Below are 21,227 nucleotides of genomic sequence, written 5' to 3' on the forward strand. Positions count from 1 at the left end.
TTCATTCGGTTCTGCAAAAATATCCATTCCTGTTGCAAGTGTTTCTGTATTTCTGTCATGGTTGCTGCATGCGTTGTAGCTGCTGGCGCGTTCACATTCTGTGTCGCATGTGTCTCGATGATAGGGTCAAATCCGTAATTTGCCCTGAATGGTGACATCTTCATGTTGTCAATCTCAGAGCTATTGTAAGCCCATTGTGCTAGTGGTAGCCATTCTACCCAATCATTCTGTTGGTAGTTGACATAGCTTCGCAGATATTGTTCGAGTATTTGGTTCAAGATTTCTGTTTGCCCATCTGATTGTGGGTGGAATGCCGTTGATAAGCTTTGTTTGATCTTCATGGTCTCCATGAGGCATTTCCAAAAGTTTGAGGTGAACAATTTGTCGCGATCCGATATAAGTTTTGTCGGTAATCCGTGCTGTGCGATAACTGTTTTGAAGAACATATACGCCAAGTCCTTGGTGTTGCTCGATTCCTTGTATGGAATGTAGTAGGCGTATTTTGTGAGTTTGTCCACAATAACTAGGATGCTGTCGTAAGCTACTCCTGTCATGGGTTCTTTTGACTTCGGTAGTTTGACGATGAAGTCCATTGTAACAGTTTGCCATGCTCTTTCAGGTGGTGATATCGGTTGTAATTCTCCGTATGGTGCGTGTCGCGCTGATTTTGCTTTGTTGCACGTGTCGCATTTCTTGATGACTTCTTGTACCATTTTTCTGCTTTCTGGGAAGTCGTACGATCTTCTTAGCCTGCTGATCGTTTTCCCTACACCCTGATGTCCGTGTAGTGGGTGCTCGTGTATTTCCTTGACAAGCTGTTCTTGAAGTGTACTGGGAACATACTGCCGTTCATTGTACAAGAAGGTCTTGCCTTCCTTGGACAGATGCGTTTTCGTTTCCCAATTGTCCAGATAGCTGTCATTATTAATGCATGATGCGATCCGATGCATCCATGTTTCATCTGGCTTGACTTGCCAGGTCATGTTGATTTCTCGGGTGCCTAGCACAAGGTTCCCATCCTTGGTGGCGCGTAGCAAGGGTGCATTACTCACTTGCTCATCCGATTTCAAATCCTCTCTTCGGCTGAGCGCGTCGGCCCTTCCGTTTTCGGATCCTTTACGGTATATGATCTCGAAGTCATAATCCGTGAGGGTTTCATACCATCTGATCTGTCGTTTGTTCAGATCCTTTGTGGTCAAGAACGATGTGAGATTCTTGTGGTCAGTATAGACCTTGATTTGATGCTTTGCTCCTATGAGATAGTGTCTCCATTCTTTGAAGCACTCAATGATAGCCATGAGTTCTTTGTCGTGGATCCCATAATTGAGTTCGGGTCCGTGGAGTTTCTTCGAGAAGAATGCAACTGGGTGCAATCTTCCTTGATCATCTCGTTGTCCAAGCTGTCCGCCTAGTGCAAAGTCTGAGGCGTCCGTTTCAAGCTCATAAGTTTTGTCCTGATCAGGTGCTTTCAACACAGGTTCTGACGTAACTAAATCTTTCATCTTCTGGAATGCCGTGGCTTCTGGTTCGTTCCACTGGAAGCCGACTTCTTTCTTTGTTAGGTTTGTGAGAGGTCGTGAAATGTCTCCATATCCGCTCAAGAACTTGCGGTAGAAGTTCACGAATGCTGTGAATCCTCTGACTTCTTTTAGATTCTTTGGTGTAGGCCATTCCTTGATGGTTTTGATCTTATCCGGGCTCATTCGTATTTCTCCGTGTGTGAGCACGTACCCTAGAAAGTGCACAGTGTTCTGGTGGAACTGGCATTTCGAGGCTTCGACTAAGAGTTTGTTGTCCTGTAGAGTTTGTAGTACCTCATGTACATGTCGTTTGTGTTCCTCAAGGGTATCTGAATAGATGAGGATATCGTCGAGGTATACAACCACAAACACTCCTAGTTGTTTCCGTAAGATCGTATCGATCATTCTTTGAAAGGTTGCTGGTGCGTTGGTAAGCCCGAAAGGCATCACTAGATATTCGTAGTGTCCTCTGCTGGTTCGGAATGCTGTCATCCACTCGTGGCCTTCTTTCATCCGTATGAGGTTATATGCTCCTTTTAAGTCGAGTGTGGTGAACCATTTGGCTTTTCCAACTTTGTCTCTGATTTCCGTCATAAGCGGTAACGGGTATCGATTCTTGATTGTGATCTTATTCAAGTGTCGGTAATCGATGCATGGTCGTAGTTTCCCGTTCTTCTTTGGTACCCACAGGATTGGGTATCCTGCTGGGGACTCTGATGGTCGTATGTATCCCTTTTGTAGCATGTCCTCCAGATACTCCTTGAGCGCCTTGTCTTGCTCAGGGTTCTGAGGATAAATTTTGTTGAACGTTGGTTCAGTACCGGGCTGGAGTCTGATCTCGTGGTCCCAGCGTGAATGCTCCGGTAGTCCTGTTTCTAGCTCTCCGCTGAACAGCTTGCTGTACTGTGAGTATTCCTCGGGAATCTCCGTTGTCTCAGCTTTTGGCTCTCTGGCGATCACATATATTCCTAGAGGCCTGTCGTAGTCCGAATGAGGTGCCCTTCGTAGGCCGCTCTCTGCTTCGTAACCGCATCCTGGTAAATCCCATTGAAGTTGGCCGGTTCTCCAATTGACTCGTGGATTGCTCGCTCGCAACCAGGGTATCCCTAATATAACATCGTGTTTTGAGATCACTGTGATATCCAATGTAACCCGGTGTTTCGTGCCTTGTATGTCGACGAGAAGTTGCGCTACTTCCATGTCGACTACTCCTTGGCTATACTTCACCGCAGTTCCTTCCACAGTCGTGAGTCGGTAGGGCTCGTCTTTGGGTGTCCAAGGCAATCGTAATCTGTTGACGAGATTCGGCGAGATAAAATTTCCTTGTGCTCCGCTATCAATCATTGCCTGGATCCTTTGTCCCATTATAGTCATGTCGATCATGAGGTGTGCTGTGCTGCCGATGTTTGCAGTACATAGAGACCTGTCAGATCTCCGTCGAGGAATCGGTCTTAATTGCGACGACGGCTGTCGTTTCCCGATTTGTTGGTCCTGTCCTCATGTCGTTCTCTAGCGCGTTGTTCTAGGCGCTGTCGTCGGCGGTTGTCTTCCGACGCATTGTTGGAGCTTCCTTGGTGATCGCTTGATCTACCATCTGTGTTAATCGAACTCGGGCTAAGCGAGTTGCTCACAGTCACACAGTTCCCTTCCTCCTTGCATTGTGGGGTTATGGCTTGGGTAGTGTGTGCGTTATCCTTAGCACAGTATAACTTTCCGTTCAATATCTTTGAATCGGTTCGTCGTAATTTCGGTTGTATCGTAAGGGTTGTTCTCCTTCCCTTTCGTTCTCGTGGAAACCATCCGCTACCTTGCTTGCTGCTAAGGTGCGTGTAGCAATTGTCATCGTAACAGAAGGTCCAATTAAGGAGTCTGTGTTCGATTTCAGGTTCGTCTTTCTCAGTTGGATGATTCTCTTCTTCTTGGATCTGTTCCAGTGAAGGTTCACTTTTTGGTGAGGGTGTCCAGTGTTCCCAAAAGTCGTCGGGTACTGGTTGGGTTCCGAATTCCCAATCTTCATCCGAACTGATGTTGTTTGCTAACGTGGGGCTTCCTTCATTGCTTGCCACACTGAGATTTCGCGTGGGTAAGTCTTCTCGGTTTGCGGCATGGAGCTTCCTGCCTTCAGGAATTGGCTTCCATGGCTTTTTCGGGGCTCTGCATTTATTCGCAAAGTGTCCAGTCTTGCCACAATTGTAACAAGTCTTCCCCCTTTCCTTATTTGCGGCGTCAAGTTCCATAGGTCCGGCGTGGTACCCGTATGCTGTCGATGTTCGGCGTGGCTTGCTACTATTAGGTTTATTGAACCTAGCATATGTTCCGAATTTCCTGTGACTTTTTTCGTGACGTCGCTCGTATAGACGGTTGTCTGCCTTGATGACCATTTCGACGAAGTCGTCAAATAACTCAGGACGATCTTCTCGATAAATGTCATCCTTCACTTCTTCTTTGAGTCCTTGATAGAAGACTTCCATTTTGGGTTCGGTATTCCAGTTGAGTTTTGCTGCGATGCGTTTGAATTCCCTAGCGTAATGAGCTGCAGATCCGGTCTGCTTGAGTCGAGTAAGTTGTCGTGTAGCTTCCTTATGCTCATCGGGATTTCCAAATGCAGCGAGAAGTCGTTCTTCGAAGGTTTCGTAATCAGAGAAGATGTGGACAACTTCCGCTCCGGCTTCGGCACCGTGCTTAAGATGTGCGCGGAGGGTTGGCTCCCACCATTCCATTGCTTTCCCAGTCAAGAGGTTGCCAATGCAAAGAATCTGTGACTCAGGTGTCGTGTAGATTTTTTCGTTGACTCGTAGGTAAGCTTGGGCTTGTGTGAGAAAGTTCCTCACATCACCTTTGTAACCATCGTATGATTCAGGCTTGGGGAATTTTGGCATGTTGTTATTGTTGATAGAGGATGCAGGTGTGAGATTTTGAACTGCTGCAAGTTCCTCTTCTCGTGCCTCAAGTTTTTCGTAGAGATCATTCTGTCGGTCGAGAAGCTGTCGATTCTGCTTCTCGAGCTCGGTGATCTTGTCATGAAGGTACTTCATCATCTCCCCGGGGTTGGTGGTCTTTCCGCTTGAAGTAGACATCTTGGAAGTTGTTACTGCTCAAAGTTTCAAGGTAACTTACTGAACAGGATTGATCAAAATGTAACGGTGGCTTAGGTTCTAAGGCACAGTAGGTCTGTTTCTTAGGAAGTAAGTCAGGTTGAATGCTACAGAGTAGCTTTTTGAGCAGTATCCCAATAAGGCCGTTAAGAGTATAACTCTCAATAGTAAGACTATTGCTTAGATTGATCAATAGAGATCTAGACTATCTGACTATGGGAATACCTCCTCCTTAAGTACTCGTCTATCTCTCTATTGTAGTCCTGGATCGATTTGCTCGACCATCGATCTCTTCGAACCTTGATCGACTGGCTCGAGGTTCGGTCGGTTCGATCCTCCCTGGTCGATGTGTTCGAACATCGACCTCTTCGATCGCCTCTTGGGTCACGTGGCTGGTCACGTGCCCCTGCCTTCTTCTTGTGCCCACGGGTCGTGCCTGTCCTAGCCGGTGCGGTCCCGTCCCGTGTCTTGTGCAGTGTCGTTCGTAACAGTATAATAGTAAAAACTAAGTAATACGAAGTAGTATAGTAAAAGTTATACTTTATAATCTTTTACCTAGTATAATTTATAATAGATATAAACGGCTAGAAATCTCTAATAGTAGCTTACGTAATACTAAGCCTTACCTAAAACGTAATATTAGGGACGCCTTAAATAATACGCTATAATATATACGTGTAATTAGCTAAAAGAGAGCTTATAATAGGCGCTATAAGCGATCTAGTAATTAAAGGATTTAGTAATTAGGTAATATAAAACCCTATAATAATAGTATTAGGGTTAGTATTTATAAGACTTATTTAATAGGCTTAAAGAAAGAAGAAGAAGTATTACCTTATAGCTATAAGCTTACGTGAAATAATAATAGTTTTACGTGTGTAAAAAGCTAAGGTAAATTAAAAGTAAGAATAAGCGCTATAGCTCCTTAATAAGTTATAAGATTTCTAAAACCTATTTAACTAAGAAAAAGCGAATAAACTTCTCTTATATTAAGAGTAATTAAACTACTATATATAGCTAAAGAAGCGTTTAAATAAATTTAACTTTAAGTTACTATAAGCACTACTCTATAATATACCACGTAAATACCTATTAAAGATTAAAAAATAAGTTATAAACCTAATAAATAAGAGCTAGATTTACGCGAGTTTTTTACTAGTAGTAACCTTAATTCTACTTATAAAGAAGCTTAATAGAGGCTAATAATTTTATGTTAATTATTATACCTTAAATAAAGTTATAAAGTAAAACTATTACCTACTTTTATTAATTAAGAAAATACTATAATCTCTTTTTAAGGCTAGGTAGTTTATAAAGCTAAACGTACGTTTAAAATTTTATAAGCTTTAAGTTACCCTAAGAGAGAAGTATTTAATAGCGTTTTAAACTAGGTTTAAGCTATTTAAGTAACTAATATACCCGTTTAAGCTAATAAACGCCTTTATAATATTCTAACGTTATATTAATAGCACCTTAAAAAAAATACTAGGGGATTTTATAATAGCCTATTTAAATAATATTTTAATTTACTTAAGTAGCTTATAAAAAGATTATATACGAAAAGTACGCGAGGTATTAATAAGACTCTACGTGGTAGGGCTATACCTAAATATTAAGAAATACGCTTTTTACGTGTAAAAGGTAAAATATCTTAAGTTTATTATTCGCGTAGGTAAAGAGATTTATTTTAACCTAAAGAAGATAAAGGTAATACGTAGCTAAAAACCCCTTACGTATTAAAGAGAGATTTAGGGATTTTTAGGGTTTATAAACTTTTATTAGAACTTTATATTAAATTTCTTATTCCTTATAGGCCTACTCTTAGGGTTACTTAAAAAAGGCGTTTAATTTAAGTAGTTTAAGAAGTATAATACTACCTTTAAGTCTTTAAAAAAAGCATTTATATTATACCTAATCTTAAAGTAATAGAATTCTATAAAGAAAACAATTATAAAGGTAAACTACTTAATTAATACTCTTAAAAAATACCTATTATAATTTAATAATAAGGTTCTTTACCTAATAGCATACCACTTTATAAGGCTTATAGCTTTAAAAAGAAATTATATTATTTATAATAAGAAACTCTTAGCCAGAGCATTAGAAGTAGTGTAGTTTTGTAGTTTTGTAGTTTTTATAGTTTCGAATATAATAAATAATATTAAATCTAATAAAATACTTATAAGATTATAAGTTTTACGGATAAATAGTATGAACTTCATACTATAAGCTAACATAAAAAAGTGGGTCCTTATAAGCTCTTATAAGCCTAGAACTTCAAAAACTACAAAATGTAGTTTTTGTAGTGTAGTGTAGTGTAGTATGTTTTTAGAAAATTACATAATCGAGTTTTTAAGCTTATAATAAGCTAGAGGGACCCACTTTTTTATGTGAGCTAATTGGTTATAATATTAGCTAATTTATGTATTTATTATTATAATTCAAGTATTTTATTAGATTTATTATTAATTATTTAAGCTTTTTTGAAAATTAAAAATGTAGTTTTCTTGTTAATGCTTTGCTCTTAGCTATTATCTCTTACTTAAAAGCCTAATTAATAGAACTTTAAAGTGTTACGTAATTATTTATTATTCTTATAAACTATAAAAACCTAAAATACTTTACCTTATTAAAGGAAATATTAAAGAGATAAGCGCGTTAAGTAAAGACACTTTCCCTATTTAACTTTTACCTTTATTATAAACCTAAGATATAAGCGTAATACCTTAATATACTCTTTTAAAGAGACTAGAACTAAAATACCTTTCTACTACGCTTTAATAGTATTATTTAGCTAATAAATATATTACCTATATTACTAGGTAACCTAACCCTAACCGCTAATAATAAAGAAAAGGCTAGTAAAACCACTAATCTCTTACTAAAAATAAAGATATTTAATAACTATTACCTTTAAAGCTTATAGAACTAAGGTTAGCGTAAGAATAAGGTAATAGTACATTAAATTAAAGCTATTTAAGAGAATACTTAAAGGTTCCCTAAGAAAGCGAATATACGGGAATAGATTACGAATTACACCCTCTTCGTATATAAAACGCTACTATTTTAGGGCTATACCTAGGCCCTAAAGTAAGAGCTACTTATAATAACACTTATATAACGCGTGCACGACTTCTTAATAGTAGGTTACCCTAGAAAAAATAGTACCTTTAAGTTACTTTAATAGGACTATTATTAGAAAGAGATATTTTAAGACGTTACGTAATTCGTGCGTAACTACTACTATTATAGGGGATATAAGAGTAAGTAGCTCTAGTAAGAACTTTTATAGCTAATTTTAATTGTAAATAAATATTAGTTATAAATCTTAATTAACTTTATAATAGACCTTCCCGCTTATAAGAAGAGGGACGCTAAATACCTAATAGTTATTATAAATTAATTATTTAAGTACGTGTAGCTAAAGGCTATAATATTAATAGAGGTTAAGGCGTACGCGAAACGTTTTAAGTAATACTAGTAGTAGTTTTATAAATTCTTAAAATAAATTATTATAAATCGTAGGTTAAATTAACTTAATAAATTCTAAATAACACTTTATAAACTTATAAGAATAACCTAGCTTCTCTTTATAGCGTATTATCTATAAATAAATAATAGTATAAAACGCGTAAACTAAAAGGTATAGGTAATTCTTTAAGTTATAATCTTATTTAAGTAATTTAACTAAATAAAATATCTTATAGCTTACTAGTTAGCCTTAAATAACTAGAACTTAACTGTAATTAAAATAAGCTTAAATAAAGCCTTATATAGATTTAATATAGCTACGATTTAAAAGCTACCTTATATATAGAAATTAAAGACCTTAATAAAGGGAAGAGTAATAGTATTTATTAACTACTTATAAGAAGAAATAAACCTAGCTTAAGCTGTAATTACGTTTACCTAGTAACGTGCCTAAAACTTAATAAGTAAATAATAGCGCCTAGTAAAGAAGTTTAAGATTAAAGATAATATTTAGTTAAACCTATAAAATATTAAAATAAATTAGCTAAGTAAAAAGCTAGATTAGGTTATAGTAAAATATAAGGTTATAAATATATTAACGCTACTTATAATAAGGCTAAACGTTTTAAGTAGTATTTACCTAGTATTCTACGTTAATCTCCTAGAATATATAGCTTATAACTTACTTTTATCTTAAAAGCTATAAGACTTTAAGCTAGGCTTTAAGTTAACGTAAATAAATAATAAGGTAAGTAGCTAGTTAGTAAAAGAATTTAAGGTAAAGAAAATTCTTATAGTAAAGAACGTATTAAAAAGAGATAAGAAATAAAAAGCTTACGTAAAATAAGTAGGTTATATATAGTTAACCTAAAAGCTATTAGAAAATATATAAAAGATAGTAATATTAAAGCGTTTTAAAAACTAATAAGAGAACGTAAGGTAGAATAATAGCCTTATATTACCTTTACACCGCGCTTAAACTACTATAATTATAGTAGTACTTATATAAAAAAAAAAAAAAAAAAAGAAAGAGCTTATAATAGGTTAAAATAAAGGTAATAGAAATAATAATACAATTTAAAAGCCCTAAATCGCATAAGTAAAGAGACTATAAGAAGCTAGTAAATTTTTTTAAACTAATTAATTATAAATATTATAATTAAAGGACATAAAAAAAAAAAAACACCTTATTTAACGAGTAACTAGCGCGATTAAAAGAGCTAACACGTAACTAGCTTAAATATAAGATGTTCGCGTAAAGTAGCGTTTAAATCACTAAAAACTAACGATAATAAAGGGAAACGATTCTTATTAACTAAAATACAAGATAAAATAAACTATTAGTAAGGAGTAATAGGGACTCCTATTAGAGTAAAAAGAAGTAGCGTTAAGGGGAAGCTATTAGAGTCCCTAGCCTTAAATTAAGCGAATAAAAAGAGGCTTAAATTAAATAGATTAATAGAATTAGTACACTTAATAGATAAGTAAACCTTTAATAAGAGACGTGTAAACTAGAACTAAGCTAGGAGCTTAAAGTAATATTAATAGAAGTAAAACTATTAGTATTAATACTACTAGCACGCGATAAGAAACCCTAATAAAATTACGTATTATAGGTATAAGAGCTAATTTTACGAGAGAAAAGGCTATAAGATAAAGTTAGGTTAAAGGTATTTTAGAAATAATTAGGGGCCTTTCTCTTACGCTTATTCTTACTTTTATTTATTAATAGGAAATTATTAGAATATTAGTTTTAATTAATATTAAACCCTTTCCCTTTAAAGGGACGTTATAGCTTTAAAATAGGCGCGGTTAATTACTTAATTATAGGAGGTAAAGGTATATTTAAGCGAGAGGTAAAGGTAGCTAGCTATTAAGTTATAGAAGGCGAGAGCATAATTAAGCGGGAAATAAGAGTAGCTAATAGTATAGTAAAACTAATAAGAGAAAGATTCTTAATTAAAATAAGCTTATTAGAATTATTAAGAGACTATTTAAGAAGCTAATAATAAGTAATAAGGTTAAGGAGAATAAAAGAAAATTCTAATAGAGTAGTATTAAAAGCGCAAATAAAATACTAGTTATAGCTAGTAAGAGATAAGCTAATAAATTTAATTACCCTTTTAAGATAAGCTATTTACACGACACGTTCTTTACGATTAATACGCTAATTATTAATAAGCTAATTAAGGGCTTAAGTAATACTAGCCTAATTATAATAAAAATCCGCGACTATTACTTAATAGCTAAGATTCTAGTAAATAATAGCGCCCTTATAATAAATAATAAGTGTAAGAGATATACTAAGAATAATAGCCTATTAGGCTATAAATAGTAAGTTTTAGTTAAACTTAATAAGGGAGTTAATTATTTAAACTAGATTAGAATTAATATAGGTATAGGCAGACCTCTAAATGTATTGTATTTTTTGTATTTTTTACTATACTGTATTGTATTGTATTGTAATGTAATATATTACAATACATTACAAGATTAGAATACCTTTAAATGTATTATAAGGCTATAAAATATTTAATATTATAAATGAATGCTTATATAAGCATATTATATATTAAAATAAAGCTAAAAATCACGTGATTTTAAATCTTTCAAAATTAACCTTAAAATGTGGATATTAAGCGAGATATTAAGCTTTAAAGTTATGTCTTAAAATAAAAAGTAAGTAAAGCGGGGCGAATTTTCAATTGCTTATAACTTTTTAATGTAGTAACTTATAATAGTAAAAAGTGGGGCATTTTAAAGAGCTGATTTAGCTCTTTTAAATGATATAAAATTTTCCCTTATAACCCTTATAATTAGCCTTATAATTTTAAGTTAAAAAAACAAGGGTCTTTTTTCCTTAAAATACATTTATAGGTATTTTACTAATGTAATGTAATGTATTTAAATACAATACACGAAAATACAATACAATACAAAATACAATACACAATACACTTGTATTTACTATATTCGTAAGAGCTCTAGGTATAGGTAAGTATAAACTAGAATTTTTTTATTATAAAGAAGAACTCGCGTGAGAACTTAGCTTAAGAAGCCTTAATATTAGCGCTCTTCTTAATAGCCTTAATAGTAATATAATTATTATAGGTAATAATACGCTTAACTTTCTTTTATTAACGGTAAAGCTTAGAATTTACTACGTAAACGTATAACTCCTAGTTATACTATTAGTAAGTATTACAGTAAGGTTAATAAACTATACTAAGACTAGAGGCGTATTTATAATAATTAGTATTTAAAAGTTAGTTTTAATACTACGTATAAGGGTTAATAAGCTTCTTACTATTAGAAATATTATTCTTACTAGAGTTACCTTCTACGATAAAGTCGCTTAAATAACGCTTAAAGCGTAAGGTAAAAGGGGGTAAAAAAGCGCTAATAGTATTAGCTATATTATTATCTTTCTTTTTTTTAAACTAACATAAAAATAAAGGGACTAGTTTAAGAGCTTAATAAATAAATTCTAGAAGAAAACGCGTGTAATAAGGTTTAAAATCGTTCTAAGAAAGGGGTAAAAATAGGGGGTTATAAAGAATAAGAAGGAGATACTATAAGAGATTTATTTTATACCTAGCTTACTTTACCCCTATAAAGAAATAAAAATAAATAAATACGGGAAGTAAAAAGAGAGTATAACACACCCTATATAGCTATTAGCTAGGTATTAAAAGGGCCTAGGTAAGTAAGGGGGTATATTATAAGCTTAAGCTAGTAGCTTAGGCCTAGGCTAAACCTATTATAAAGGTAGCTTAAACCTAACCTAGATAATTTATAAGCTAGGTAGGGATATAAAGGGGGGTAAAAAGGGGGAAATCTTTCTTTCTCTTTCTCTTTCTTCTTAAGTTTATTCTTACTTTCTAAAGACGCATACTTATAGTAGTATAGTATAGCTAGTCCTTAACACTAATTTAGCTCTTTATAATGCACTAGTTTTTATATATATAGCTTATAAATTAAGTGAGTTTTAATAGGTTAAATCTTAGCTAAAAATTAAGATTTACTTTTTTAAAATAAGAGATTTAAAGCTGAATAACTTACTTATTAATAACGCTATGAAGATTCAAAATCACGTGATTTTTAGCTTTATTTTAATATATAATATACTTATATAAGCTTTTTTTTAGTAAAACTTTTTTTATAATAAAATTTAAAAATAAAAAAGTTAAGTAAGAAATATAAAATCTATTATAATATAAGAAATAATATATATAAAAAGAAAGTATAAAATATTATTTTATATGAAAATTTTTAAGGTATTTAAATATATTATTTATCACTTGAATATATTTCTTATAACTTAAATATTTAATATTTTATACTTAAGTTATAGGGTAATACTATAAATATTATTATTTTATAAGATTTTATATATAAATAATAGAATTTTTTAATTTTATTATATTTAATATATTTTACTTATAATAATAATATAAAAATAATACTAATTTACTTAATATAATTCCCTTATAATTCCCTTTTATTTTATTTTTATTAGTTTTTTAATCCCTGTTTTTAGCTTATCTAAGCTAGCTAATCCCTGCTTACTAATACTAATATTAGTAAGCAAATTTAGCTTTATTTTAGCTTACTAATTATATTAGCTAATAATAGCTTATAAATTAATTAATACTACATATTACACTAATTTTTAAAATGTAATATAGTGTAGTAAAACTATACTACACTATACTATATTAAAATTCACTAAAAACTATAAAACTACACTACTTCTAATGCTCTAACTATACTATACTATACTATAAAAACTATAAAATATAGTTTTTAAAGTTTTAAGCTTATAAGAGTATATAAGAACCAGAGCATTAACTGTAGTGTAGTTTTGTAGTTTTGTAGTTTTTGTAGTTTCGAATATAAAAAATTATATTAAATCTAATAAAATACTTATAAGATTATAAGTTTTACGAATAACTAGTATAAACTCTATATTATAAGCTTATATTAAAAAAAGTGGGTCCTTATATAGCTTTATAAGCTTAAAACTTTAAAAACTATAAAATATAGTTTTTATAGTATAGTGTAGTATAGTGTTGTTACGAACGACACTGCACGAGAGACGGGACGAGACCGCACCGGCTAGGATAGGTATAACCTGTAGGTATAAGAAGAAGATAAGGGCACGTAACTAGCTACGTAACTTAAAAGGTAATTAAAGAGGTTAATATTTAAACTTATTAATTAAAAAGAATTAAATTAATTAAACCTTAAGCTAATTAATTAAGGTTTAAAGGGATTAATAATTAAGCTAATTAATTTAAAATTATAATAGAGAAATAAACGAGTACTTAAGAAGAAGATATTTTATTATAATTAGGTAATTTAATTCTTTATTAATTAATTTAAGTAATAGTTTTACTATTAAGAGTTATACTCTTAATAGCCTTATTATAATACTACTTAAAAGCTACTTTATAGCATTTAACTTAACTTACTTTTTAAGAAATAAACTTATTATACCTTAAAACTTAAGCTATTATTATATTTTAATTAATTTTATTTAATAAGTTACCTTAAAACTTTAAGTAATAATAACTTTTAAGATATTTACTTTAAATAAAAAGACTATTAACTTTAAGAAGATAATAAAGTATCTTTATAATAAGATTATTAAAATAAAGAACTAAAATTAATAGCTTTTTAAACGATAAAATAATCTTTATAAAAAGATTAATAAGTAAGAAAAGAAACTTATAATAGTTTATAAAATTATACTTATAACTCTTATAAATACTTATAGTATACTAAAATTTCCTAAATTAAAATTATATAATAGTTATAAGAGAAATATAAGAAACTTTCTTATATAAGCTTAAGCTTACCTTTAAGTTAATAAGAAAATCTATAAGACGCTTAAGTTATAAATTCTTTATATTAATAACCTTTTAACTAGAAAGGTAATAGAATAATAGAAGTTAACCCTTTACGTATATTTTAAGTATAGCGTTAAAGTTAAAGTAAAAGTTATTTATATCTTCTTTCATTATAAAACCTTTAAAGAATAACTTCTTATTATATTTAAAAATTCTAATAAGTATAAGAAAGCTATATAATAACTTACTTAACTTAAGTAAATTAAATTTATAGCTTATTATACTCAGAGCTCTTACAAATATAGTAAATACAAGTGTATTGTGTATTGTATTTTGTATTGTATTGTATTTTCGTGTATTATATTTAAATACATTACATTACATAACTAAAATACCTATAAATGTATTATAAGTAAAAAAAACCCCTGTTTTCTTAAACTAAAGATTATAAGGCTAATTATAAGGGTTATAAGGGAAAATTTTATATCATTAAAAAGAGCTAAATTAGCTCTTTAAAATGCTCTACTTTTTATTACTATAAGTCATTATCTTAAGAAGTTATAAGCAATTGAAAATTCGCCCCGCTTTACTTACTTTTTATTTTAAGACATAACTTTAAAGCTTAATATCTCGCTTAATATCCACATTTTAAGGTTAATTTTTAAAGATCTAAAATCACGTGATTTTTAGCTTTATTTTAATATATAATATGCTTATATAAGCATTTATTTATAATATTAGATATTTTATAGCCTTATAATACATTTATAGGTATTCGTATCCTATAATGTATTGTAATATATTACAATATAATACAATACAAGTATAGTAAAAACTACAAAAAATATAATACATTTAGAGGTCTAATTATACTAGAGAGTTTAAACGTATCATAATAAAATTTAACTAGAATATTAAACTTAAAATAGAAGTTTTCTATTAAAAACTTAAAGAAGAAGTAAAGGATAATATTTATTAAAAAGATTATTTTAAGCTATTTAATAACTTTATTAAAATAATTATTAAGGTAAATAATTATTTATATAAATAACGTTAAGAAAAAGGTAATAAGAATTATTAATTTTATACTAAGTATAATAAAGCTAATAGTAGTAAACTATAATAAACCTTTATTATATATAAATATTACGTTAAACTTATAGAACTTAATATTATAAATAAGAAAAAGAGGAAAACTTATTATAATTATAATAAGACGAAACACTTTATAAATAAATGTAAAGCTTTAAAAAAGCTATAAAAGCTAATCCCTAAAGGTAAAAAGCTTTATACTATAAATTAAAAAGACTTACTTACGCGAAATCTTAGTATAATAAGTAATAAAGAAAACTATACGTTAATAAATAATATTAGTTTAAATAAAAATTAAGAATTTAAAACCTAACTAATACCTAATAACTTTTAAAAATACTAAACGCTTTTACTAAAAAGTAAACCTTTACTAGAATTAATTTAAAAAGAAGAAAATTATTTAATTAAGAAAAATAAACTTAAAGTAAATATAAACTTCTTAATTAAACCTTTTATTATAATAATAATTACTACACGTATCTTAATAGTAAGTAAGGTAATAAATAGTTTTTATAAGAATAAAAGGAAAGAAGAATAACCCTTATAATATAATTAAAATTATAATAAACTAATTCTAAGATATTAAACGAAAAATTATATTATATTAAGAATAACGTATATATTACTTAAACTATAACCTTATAATATAAAGATAAAGGGAATTATATAACTATAAGTAACTTACTTAGCTTAAGTTTAATTAATATAAATAATAAGTTAAGTAATTACTAAGAAAACTTTAATAATACGTTAAAAGATAACTACTAATAATAGCGCCTAAAATAACATGCTAAAGAATAATATAAGAATAGAATTAATAAATTAAAAAATAATAACTATTATTATAATTAAAACCGATTTCTTAATAGAGATCTAATAGGTCTTTATATACTATAAATATTAGTAGTATAGTATACCTTATAATTAATATAATTATAATAGAATAAAAGATTTAAGTAATAATTAATAGCGGAGTATAAGAAAATTTTATCTCGCTAAATCTTATTAATAGATTATAATTACCTTAAACACCTAAAAATAAGCCCTATTAACTTATAATTATAGAAGAAATTACGGTAAAGTATAATTAAAAAGTAATTAATATAAAAGTAACGTAACTTCTTATTAATATATAAGATATAAAATACTAGGTTACATTAAATATTATAGTAATCTTAAAATATAATATTATATTAAAGATACTCTAGTTATAAGTAAGTAATTTATAAGTTAATTAAAGAACTAATTAACTTTAATAGAATTTATTAGAATACGATTATAAAGCTAAGAGTAGCTTATAAAAAGCACTTTATTTAAACTATAATAAGCCTCTAAAAATATATGTAATTACTAGAGAGCTAAAAGCTAAGATAACAAAGATTTCTAAGAAATACTTAAAGTATAATAAGCTATTTAATAAAGAGCTAAAAATAGAATTATTAAAGTATTTATATTAAAACTATAAAATTAAACTTTAGCTTAATATTAAACTAACGTTTAATAAGATTTATTCTTAAAACTTTAAGTAAGATAAAGCGCTTAAGAAGTATTTAAAGAATATATTATAAAAAGAATATATAAGACTATTAAAGTTCTTAATAGAATACTTAATTTTATAGGTATTAAAGAAGAATAAAAAACTATAATTATATATTAATTACTAACACTTAAATAAGATTATAATTAAGAATTAATACCTATTATTACTTATAATAGAAATTAAAGATAAAGTTAAAAAAGCTAAATAGTTTACTATACTTAACTTAAAAGAAGCTTATAACCTTATATAAATAAAAGAAAGCTATAAGTAAATAATAGTATTTTAAACTAGTAAAGAATACTATAAATATTTAGTAATACCTTTTAGGCTTATTAACGCATTAATAACCTTTAAAAGAATAATTAATATAATCTTATAAAAATAACTAAAAGTATTTATAATTATATACCTTAATAATATTCTTATTTATTTAAATACCCTTAAGAAATATAAATAATATATATATAAGGTATTATAAACTTTATAGAATAATAAACTCTTAGTTAAAGCCTTAAAATACTAGTTCTACTAGAATATTATATACTTTTTAAGGTACGTGCTTATATATAAAGAAATATAAATAAGCTTAAATAAGATTAAAACTATTAAGAAATAGCTTACACTAAAAAATCTAAAAGAAGTTAAAGAATTTATAGTATTTATAAACTTTTACTATAAGTTCTTAAGTAAATATAAAGATATTTTATAATCTCTTATAAACTTAATAAAGAAAGAAGTTAACTTTTAATAGAATAAACTAAAAGCTATAGTATTTTAAAAGATAAAAGATTTAATTACGTTAAAACCTATATTAAAAGTATTTAATTAAAATAAACCTTATAAGCTTAAAATAAACGCCTTAAACTTTATACTAGGCGAATAGCTTAAATAATAAGATAATTAAGAAAAATTATACTTAGTTATATTCTTCTTAAAGAAACTTTATAAACCTAAACTTAATTATAGAATCTATAATAAAGAACTTATAGCTATTATTAAGTGCTTTAAAGAATAAAGATATACCTTATAAAAGTAAAGTATTAAATTAAGGTTTATACTAATTATAAGAATCTTATATTATTTTTAATTATAAAGAATTTAAATAAACGATAGATTAAATAATATAAAACCCTTATAAATTATAACTTTAAAATTATATACTATAAAGAATCTAAAAACGAAAGAGTAAACGCGCTTAATTAAAAAGAGAACTTAAAATTAAATAAGTAAGTAAGTAATACACCCCTATTACGTGCTATTAAGAATAAGAACCTTATATTAGGTATTTAAGAAATTAATATAATATAGTAAGTTAAGCTAAATAAAATATAAATATATTAAATTATATTATATATTAATAATAATAGTTATTTAAATAATTAAAAAATAAAAACGCATTTATTTAAGAAAGATAAAACCTTCTTATATAATAAATAATAGTATATTTCTAGTATACTTTAAGAATAGCTTATTAAGAAAATATATAAGTACTTATTATATAAATATTAGGGTGTAAGGAAAACGATTAATAGGCTAAGAAAATTATATAACTTTCTAAAAAGTAAAAAAATAGTATAAGAAGTTATTAAGAAATGTAATACGTATAATAAAGTAAAATTAACGCGACACGTATTATACGAAAAATTATAATTAATATTATTACTTAAAAGAGTATAGTAAACTATTATAATAAACTTTATTATTAAACTATTAAAGTTAAAAGAACCTATAATAAAAGTAGCTTATAATAGTATTTTAATTATTATAAATAAACTTATAAAATACACCTATTATATTTTATATAAGAAATTAAGTAATACTAAGAACTTAGCGTATATATTCTTTAAAATAGTTATTATATAATATAAATTACTAATAAAGCTTATATTAGATTATAATAAATTATTTACCTTAAACTTTTAAAAATACCTTATAAAAACTATAAAGATTAAATAAAGCTTATTAATAGTATTTTACTTATAATTAAATAGGTAAATAGAAATCTTAAACTAAATACTTAAATAATATTTATAAAGCTATATTAACTATTAATAGAATAATTAGGTAAAATAGCTACTATTAGTATAATAGGCTTATAATAGCTCTAAGATTAATAATATAAAGATATTATTATTTAAGGTAAATTATAAATTTAACTCTATTATTAAAATACATGTAATATAAAATGTAAACGCATTAATAGCTATAACGTATATAGTAATTATAATAAAAATATAGAAATACTTATAATAAAAATAAATATTTTTATAGAATTAAATAAAATACTACGCGAATAAAAAGAGATTACTAGTATTAATTTAAAAGAAGAGATATAAAGTATACCTTATTTATAAAAATATTAAAATTAAGCGACCTAATAATAAACTTAATTAAAAGAAGATTAAATTATTTCTTCTTAAATGAAAAATCTTAAATACTAGTTATAAACTATTATTACCTAATAAAATAAGAATTTATTCTATATTTTATATATTATTATTAAAGAAAGTATTAAATAAATTTATAATTACTATAAATATTATAATAAAAGATACTAATAAATATAAAGTTAAACGAATACTTAAAGTATAAGAGAATATAAAGAATTATTATTATCTCGTTAAATAAAAGGGATATTTAAACTTTAAAAACACCTAAAAATTAGCTAGAAATCTTATAAATTACTTAACGTTACTTAAATAGTTTTATTTCTAAGAAACGTATTTTAATTAATCTTTTAAGTATCGCTTAATAACTTAATATTAAACTTAGTATTTAAGAAATAAATTAAAGTAGAATTTAAATTCTTAAAAGAAGTAAAAAGAACCCTTATAGTCTTTTAAAGCTATTTCACTTCTTTACGTTTTATATACTTTAACTCTTTAATATTATTAATATTACGTGTAATTACACGTATTATTTTCTTAAACTATAATTTCTTTTATTTTTATAAACGTAAGACCTTTTAATTCTTAGTTAAAATACACTTCTTAGCTTCTTTAAGCTCTCTTTTAAGCTTATAATATTAATTTATAATACTATAAAGCTATTAAGGGGTTACTCTTATAATATTATAATTCTCTTACTTATTTATTATATACTTTATATAATAACTTAAATTAAAAATAAAGGCTTTATATTAAGGAAATTCTATATAAGTATAATAAGTATAAGCCTTTATAAGGGATAAAGATAAATTATTAATTATTATAAAAAGAAGATTATTTTAGTGAAGAGAAGAAGTAAATAAAGCTTTAAACTGCTATTTTAAGACACGGTTAATTAATATAATAGTATATAATAATAAAAGAAGAAAAACGTATAATACTTAATTAGCCTATTTTAATAGCCTTAAGAATAAGACTAATAAAAAAGGGGTATAATATTATAAACGATATTATATAAGAGATAAGACGAAACTATATTAGCTAAAATAAGTATAACTTATAGGTATAAAAAGAAGGTAAGGGTATATAATTAATTACGTAACCTAAAAGGTAATTAAAGAGGTTAATATTTAAACGTATTAATTAAAAAGAATTAAATTAATTAAATCTTAAGCTAATTAATTAAGGTTTAAAGGGATTAATAGTTAAGCTAATTAATCTAGAATTATAATAGAGAAATAAACGGGTACTTAAAGAGAAGATATTTTATTATAATTAGGTAATTTAATTCTTTATTAATTAATTTAAGTAATAGTTTTATTATTAAGAGTTATACTCTTAATAGCCTTATTATAATACTACTTAAAAGCTACTTTATAGCATTTAACTTAACTTACTTTCTAAGAAATAAACCTATTATACCTTAGAACCTAAGCTACCGTTACAAGTGTATTTTTAGAAAATTACATAATCTAGTTTTTAAGCTTATAATAAGCTTTAAGAACCCACCTTTTTATGTGTGCTAATTGGTTATAATATTAGCTAATTTATGTATTTATTATTATAATTCAAGTATTTTATTAGATTTATTATTAATTATTTAAGCTTTTTTGAAAATTAAAAATGTAGTTTTCTTGTTAATGCTCTGATAAGAACCCACTTTTTTTATTATAAGCTTATAGTTTTAGATTTATATTACTTATTCGTAAAGCTTATAATTCTATAAGTATTTTATTAGATTTAATATAATTTTTTATATTTAAAACTATAAAAACTATAAAACTATAAAACTATACTACAGTTAATGCTCTAGCTAGAAGCTATAGAAGTAGTGTAGTTTAGTAGTTTAGTAGTTTACTAGTTTTTAGAGTTTCTAATATAATAAATAATATTAAATCTAATAAAATACTTATAAAATTATAAGTTTTACGAATAACTAAAATTAATCTTATATTATACGCTAATATTAAAAAAGTGGGTTCTTATATACTCTTATAAGCTTAAAACTTAAAAAACTATAAAATATAGCCTTTATAGTATAGTATAATATAAATTAATAGCGGCATAACATGACACCTAGAGGAAACTACGTGATGGCCTTGAACACCTGGATACTAGAACAGCCACCTGACCAGCGCACCGGGGCCAACCCGGACTCAGCCCGGACCTCTACCACACACGCTCTAACGAACCGCTACTAGGACAGCTAGCCTAATAGGCACCTTTAACCTACACGATCTGGAACACGCTTTATATAATTATAGGTTATA

The sequence above is a fragment of the Metarhizium acridum genome (assembly GCF_019434415.1).
Source record: "Metarhizium acridum strain ARSEF 324 chromosome Unknown scaffold_13, whole genome shotgun sequence".
Taxonomy (NCBI): domain Eukaryota; kingdom Fungi; phylum Ascomycota; class Sordariomycetes; order Hypocreales; family Clavicipitaceae; genus Metarhizium; species Metarhizium acridum.